The 6,678-nt window shown below is 35.1% G+C and overlaps 1 long non-coding RNA gene across 1 annotated transcript; it reads right to left on the reverse strand.

Annotated features, from left to right (window-relative positions):
* Positions 1-1,805: 1,805 nt before the first annotated feature.
* On the reverse strand, positions 1,806-5,178 carry LOC108944833 (uncharacterized). The gene is made up of 4 exons (XR_011412903.1): positions 4,971-5,178; positions 4,776-4,862; positions 4,012-4,454; positions 1,806-2,013 (listed from the first exon to the last, which is right to left on the reverse strand). It is a non-coding gene; the product is annotated as an uncharacterized lncRNA (long non-coding RNA).
* Positions 5,179-6,678: the final 1,500 nt, after the last annotated feature.

Genomic DNA, 6,678 nt, shown 5'->3' on the forward strand with positions numbered 1-6,678 from the left:
TTTTACATGATTATATATGAGATTTAACATCAAATTTGTGACAATCAAAGTGCAACTTTGAGAAACTTTTTCTAAGTTTTGAAAAATGAGAATTTGAGTTTTGAGAGTTGATTTGGACTCGGATTTTGAAACAAAACACATATATAGACTCGTGGGTTTATGGGTTGTCGGAATCTACCCTTGGACCCAAGATTTTACCAGGCGAGCCCGGGGTTGACTTTTGTTGACGTTTGTGGAATTGTGTAAAGATCATAGCTTTATTAATTGGAATTGGTTTTTCTTGCATTGTTTGATATTATTAAGTCGTTTTTGGTTAGATTTGAGTCATGCAGAGGTGAATTGTAAAGGGAAAGCTATTTGTGAGTGTTGAACTACCCCGTAGGTATTGGCTTGTTTGCTCTATTTGAACTACGTGAATGACGTGTACTCGAGGTGACGAGTGTGTACACAACCTTATATGTGGGAACTTGACCGGTTTAGATTCTTAGGTTTCTTATGAACACTAAATTGAAGTTGCTCTATCATGTTATGTCCTCCATTGTTAAATTCACTCTTATATACCTTATTTGAAGTTGTTAGTTCATGTTCTGTCTTTTATTGTAAAATATACTCATACATGCTTTAATTAGAGTTTTTGCCTCTTTATTTATAAGTTTTATCTTCCATAGTCGATTATCCTTATTTGAAGTCATTGTTACATATTATTCCTTCTATAGTTGATTATTCTCATTTGAAGTCGTTGCTACATGATATCTCTCCCAGTTGACTATTAGTATTAGAAGTTGATGTTACATATTATCGCACTTATTGTTAAACTACTTTTTCTTGAAGTCATTATTATTTGTTATGCCTTTCATTGTTGAGATCATTCTTCCGTTTTCTTTTATTGTTGTAATTCTTGTGTTGATTTACTTTTCGTACCATCATGTTATTGTTGTTCTTGTTGTACTTGGTGTTGTTGAGCCGTAGGCTACAAGTGGTTGTGGTAATTAGAATTGTTATTATGAAAACATTGTGGTATATGAGCACATGTGGTGCGAGTTGTTATATTGTGTTGTTATGTTTTTGGAACATGAATAATTATTGAGAGGATTGTCATGGTATTTTTACGTGAATTGTCCGTGTTATTGTTATTATTTATATTTGCACATGCGACGTGACAAGGTGGGCTATATTTTTTGGGTGTGCGCATGTGTCGAGACAAGGTAAGATGATTCACTACTGAAAAATTGGTCTACGATAACACTTGAAAAACCGTTCCCACAGACTGTCAAACCGTTGCCATAGGGATATTGAAACGGTTTATAGCCCGTTACATCAGCCCGCGTGCCCATAGGTCTATTGGAACAGTTCTTGCAACGCTTTGCATCGCCGTGACTATAGATATGTCTATCGCAACGGTTTTCCCTTTCTCTGTTGGAACGATTATTTTTTCAATTGGAACGGTTTAAAACCGTTACTATATTGTTTATACAACGGTTCTTAACTGTTACCATATTATTTAAAGCAACACTTATGTAAGCTATTGTTACAGTTATGTATGGATATAACAACGGTTTCTTTAAACTATCGTGACGGTTATATTTGTATTTGGAACAGTTTATAGATCATTTTGGAACATTTTATAGGACCTATTGCAACGGTTTACATGGTCTACTAGAACGTCATTTGTGTCCTATTGCAACGGTTCTGGTAGGCTATTGTATCAGTTCAGTTAAAACCAAAATATAGCACCGGTTACAAATAAATATTTATATATATAATTATAATAACACTAACATTTAAATACATCATAAAATGAAACTATTAATAATATAAAATTATTCATTAAGCAAATAATATCCATAAAGCAAATGTTCTACCCCAAGTGCATAAGTTTAGTACATTTCAAGAGAGTAAGTTTAAAAAATATTGATAACAAAAGATTCCTAGAACATTCATCTATAACAATTCAAAATTCATCTCAAGTAAGGTCTAGTTCTTTTTCATCATCCATTTCTTGATCTACTCCACCTACAAAAGAGGATAAATAAAGTTATTACCCTTCAAGAGAATCCGGTCTAAGAATACTCATAGCACAAATTGCCATGAAAAAAGAAAAGAACATGAAAACTCCAGAACCAACAACAGCAATTGTAAAACAAAAAGAAACTACAACAAGAAGTCTTCCAAGTTGGCCATGTTTGACCATAACAAATGGTGAAGAAACAACTTTTTGATCCGAATGGGACCAATATGGGCATCTGGAATTATTCTAATCACAACATACGCTCAACAACACACATTCTCAGTTCAACAGGCAAAAACAATGGACAGACACTTAATAAATTCCTTCGAAATCCCAGCTGCATCGATGACAGTCTTCACATTAACGGCAATGTTATGCACCATTTGCTTCTATGACTGTGTATTTGTGCCTATAGCACGTAAATTCACTAGTCTAGAACGAGGCATATCGTTCCTTAGCAGAATAGCTATCTGGTTCTCTATTTCAGTTCTAGCCACATTAGTAGCCGGATTTTTAGAAGTTAAACGAAAGAAGCAGCCTTAATTCATGGACTAATCGATAAAGGTAAGGCGATTGTTCCCATTTCAGTATTTTAGCTTGTGCCTCAGTATTGCATACATGGTGTGGCTGAGGCATTTGTGTCAATTGGACATCTTGAATTTTTCTATGATCAAGCACCAGAGAGTATGAGAAGTACAACTACTGCATTATTCTAGACATCAATTTCAGCTGGGAATTTTTTGAGTACACTTTTGGTTTCATTAGTGCATAAATTTACTTCAGGATCTGAAGGATCAAATTGGTTACCTGATAATAATTTGAGCAAGGAAAAATTAGAGTATTTTTATTGGTTAATCATAATTCTACAAGTGATTAACTTGATTTAATATCTGTTTTGTGCAAAATTCTATACTTTCAAGCCTATTCAGATACAGAAGACAGAAGATTTAGACTCTAAAAAAGATAGTATTGAACTTGTAAACAATGTTTAGTTTGTATTAGCATCTTGATATAGAAGGTTTTGTAATTTTGGCCTATGTTTATGTCCTATTATATTGTAATAATTTTAGGATAGTAGGAAAGAAAATAATGGTATGCATAGTTATAGTAGGTAAAGGAGAAAGTTTTTAAGAAATATTTTTAATTGTATTGCTCCATATTAAGTATAAAAGACGAGCTTAAACAACTTTAGAATAATTCAAAGAGTCTTGACAAGTTTTGTGAAGATGTAGAAGCTATAAAAGACGAGCTTAAATAACTTGTAAAGCTTCACTCTCAACTCCACAACTCACACAAACAGAGCAAGACTCTGTACAATGCAAAAACTGTCAAAGATGTTAGAACAAAGATGGATAATGATGTTTCAATAGCTTCGAAAAAAGCCAAATTTATTAAAGTCTGTTTAGAAGCTTTATACAGATCTAATGCTGCTAATAGAAGTATAGCTGGTTGTGGCCCTGGTAGTTCTTCTGATAGAACAAGAACTTCTATTGTGAATGGTTTGAGGAATAAACTTCAAGAATCAATGAATCAGTTCAATGAACTCCAGTAAGAGCCAGCCACCAAAAAAGGAAATAAGAATAAATTCAAATCCAATCCAAATTCAAATCGTGTTTCGTTGAAGAGTTCCTGACAGCGGATTTGTCTCCACAAAGTAATCATTTCCCATAAGGAAACTCAAACTCAACCTACTTTACACCCTTAAAGTGCACTGGCCGTAAAAGCAGGAACCCCAAACAAGACAACCAAGTTTGACACATAAGTCCCAAGTCCCAACCACAACTACAACCTCAACCATTGACCCTCAGTCTGTCACAGAGAACCATTGACTCTCAGTCTGTCACAGAGAAGTTGGATACCAATAATACCGAAATAGGCACATCTATAGGAAGAAAAAATGATATGACCATATCCACTCTGCCTTGAACCAACGCAAAATCCCAAGCAAGGAAGGAGGAGAAGAAGAAATAGAAGAATATATATAACATTTGATACGTACTGACCTTGATTGTTACTACCAACAGATGGTTGACTGTTTAGTTGAACAGAAGCTTGTTGTGCAGAGGAAACTTCTACAGGTGAACGTGCACTAAACCTTAACATGTCAGGATCAAGTCACAAATCTAGGTTCAGATGCTGAAGTCGTACGATGACGTTCATTGTAATATTTTGTTCCATAGAGTTCTTTTGTTAATTCAACTTTTCATGCATTCTTTGTTGTATCCTCTCATCCATTTCCTCCATTTTCTGCTGCATCCTCTCATTAGTAGTATTTAAAGAAGATCCAAGATTCCCTATTTGCCCTTTTAATACAGTCTTGGTAACCACTCGTCCATACAATCTCACGCGACCTGGATGTTCAGGTCCCATGACTGATGAAAAAGCGTCAACTGAATGACTACCATCTTCACTTTCCTGAGTTGATTGTATTCTCTCCATTTTTAGCCTACAAACCAAATGCGAGAGAAAAGAGATTAAGTAACTAAAATTGAATCAATAATTAAGAACAAATAAATAATCACGACAAACTTTAAATTAGAAATTTCATACAATTTTACTAATCGTATTGTCATATGAGCTTTTGTATACTCGGCCAAGTTTTTTTTTCTTGTAGCCACAAAGATGTCCTTACTTGACAGAGTATCTGAAGTATCAGAGATTTCCTTCTTTTTTTCTTAGTTACATGAAAACAGGTATAAGAATCTTTCCATATAAAGTTAGCAAGTTCATAATTTTTTTTTAAAAAAAAGAAGAGAAAACATCAAACCTCGCGATTTAGAGCAAAGCTTGTTCTGCCAGTAGTGTGCAGATACTTCAACTTATTTCGATTCTCTGTATTGGTTTCGGACATTTTCTGCAAATAGTCAACTTATAAATTTAACGCCACAGAGAAAGAAAGGGCGACTTATAGATGGAGTAAACTTCATATAGTGATCTTCTACATTATTGATAGAGAGACTACCTAGTTAAGGGATACGTTGGGTGCCAAGCTACATTCCTTCACATAAAGTAAAATAAGAAACAAAAATGGTAGAATACAGTTGGAATCGTAATAAAAATGTATCTTATCGGTGCCGCCGATGGTGGGGTTTGTATTCCTCGTAATCTCCGGCGAACTGATGAACGCTTTTTGGGAGAGAGAGATCGGAACTTTTGAAGATAGCGTTTGTGTGCTTAGCTTCCTCGTAATCTGCGGTGTGTGTATATGTATATTATTAGGTTTTATTATTTTATTAAATATAAAATATAATAGAAGCGAGTCTCTTTTCGCGGGTTGTCCAAAATTTGGGGGAAATTATAGAGGGAATTCATAACCGTTGCCTTACATTAAAATTGCAAATAACCGTTACCATAGATAAACTTATTGCTACGGTTGTCCAAAAACGTTGCCATAGAAAATCTACTGTAACGGTTTTTAGACTAATGCAACGGTTTAGGTGCTAAACTATGCCGATAAAACCAATTACCTTACGCAACGGTTGAAACCGTTGCAATAGACCATCTATAGCAACGGTTACAGAACCGTGGAAATAAAAAGCATTGCCATAGCTCCAATTTCTAGTAGTAATTATTATGCACGTGTGGCGAGACAAGACGGGCATTTAATTTATTATTGCGCATGCGGCGATACACAGGGGTTATGTCGTGGATTATTTATGATGGCCTGGGGGCAATATTTTGGATGATAATTGTGTGGTGGCGTGACCTTCTTGTGTGTGTCATTCATAGTACAAGTTTTGTTGTGTTGTTTCCATTGTGGTACTCGCTATCTCTGATCTTACTTGTTGACTTAAGCTGTGATAGTATACTTGCACCAACATACACTGTAGCATGTCACCTATATCAGTCTGGGAGTATGAATCTTTTTGTTTATTGATATTGTACATGTATCCTTGTATACCTACCCTCTGTGCGTGAATTGGACTGTTGGCACGTGAGTTGTCCATGTGGATATGAGGAGTTGTTACTATTGGCACATGGGTTTTCTGTGCAGATCTAAGGCATTAATGGTATTGGCACATGAGTTGTCCATGCAACACGTGAGTTGTCCATGCGGTTGTGATTGGTAATGTAGGCACGAGATGCCAAGCGATTATGATTCGTGATTTAGGACCCGTGATTGTGATTGTGAGATGTGGTACCTTGATGTTACACCCTACATTTTCGTCTATGAAAGCACGCCATAAATAAATTGATCAGAGTTCGAAAATGAGATGTTGCATCCCATTTTTTTTTGTACGCTAATATTTCGTCGTAAGTTAATCGACTTAAGCTCGAGAATGAGATTATTTTGGGATTATAAGTATTATGCTATTCCAAACAACTGATGAGAATATTCATGAAGGAGAGAGGGTAAGCAAATCGAAGAAAATGAAATTCCTCGAAGTTTAACAATTTGGGATAAAATACGGTTCGAGCTATAATACCCGATATTTATGGATTAGTGCCATACAAGATACCATATGGCCATGATAGTATGATGTATAAAGTGTATTAAATAGGAAGAGTATTTTAGGTAATTCTTAATTATGCAAGTAATTGGTTAATTATCGGGTAACATAATATTACCTAATTAATTAATTGATTATGGGATAAGATTAAAATTACCCCCCACCCCCACGTGACAGCAAGCCACTTCATAAAGAGATGACTCTTAGTCATTCTTGATA

This window comes from Nicotiana tomentosiformis, chromosome 12 (genome assembly GCF_000390325.3).
Source record: "Nicotiana tomentosiformis chromosome 12, ASM39032v3, whole genome shotgun sequence".
In the NCBI taxonomy this organism is placed as follows: domain Eukaryota; kingdom Viridiplantae; phylum Streptophyta; class Magnoliopsida; order Solanales; family Solanaceae; genus Nicotiana; species Nicotiana tomentosiformis.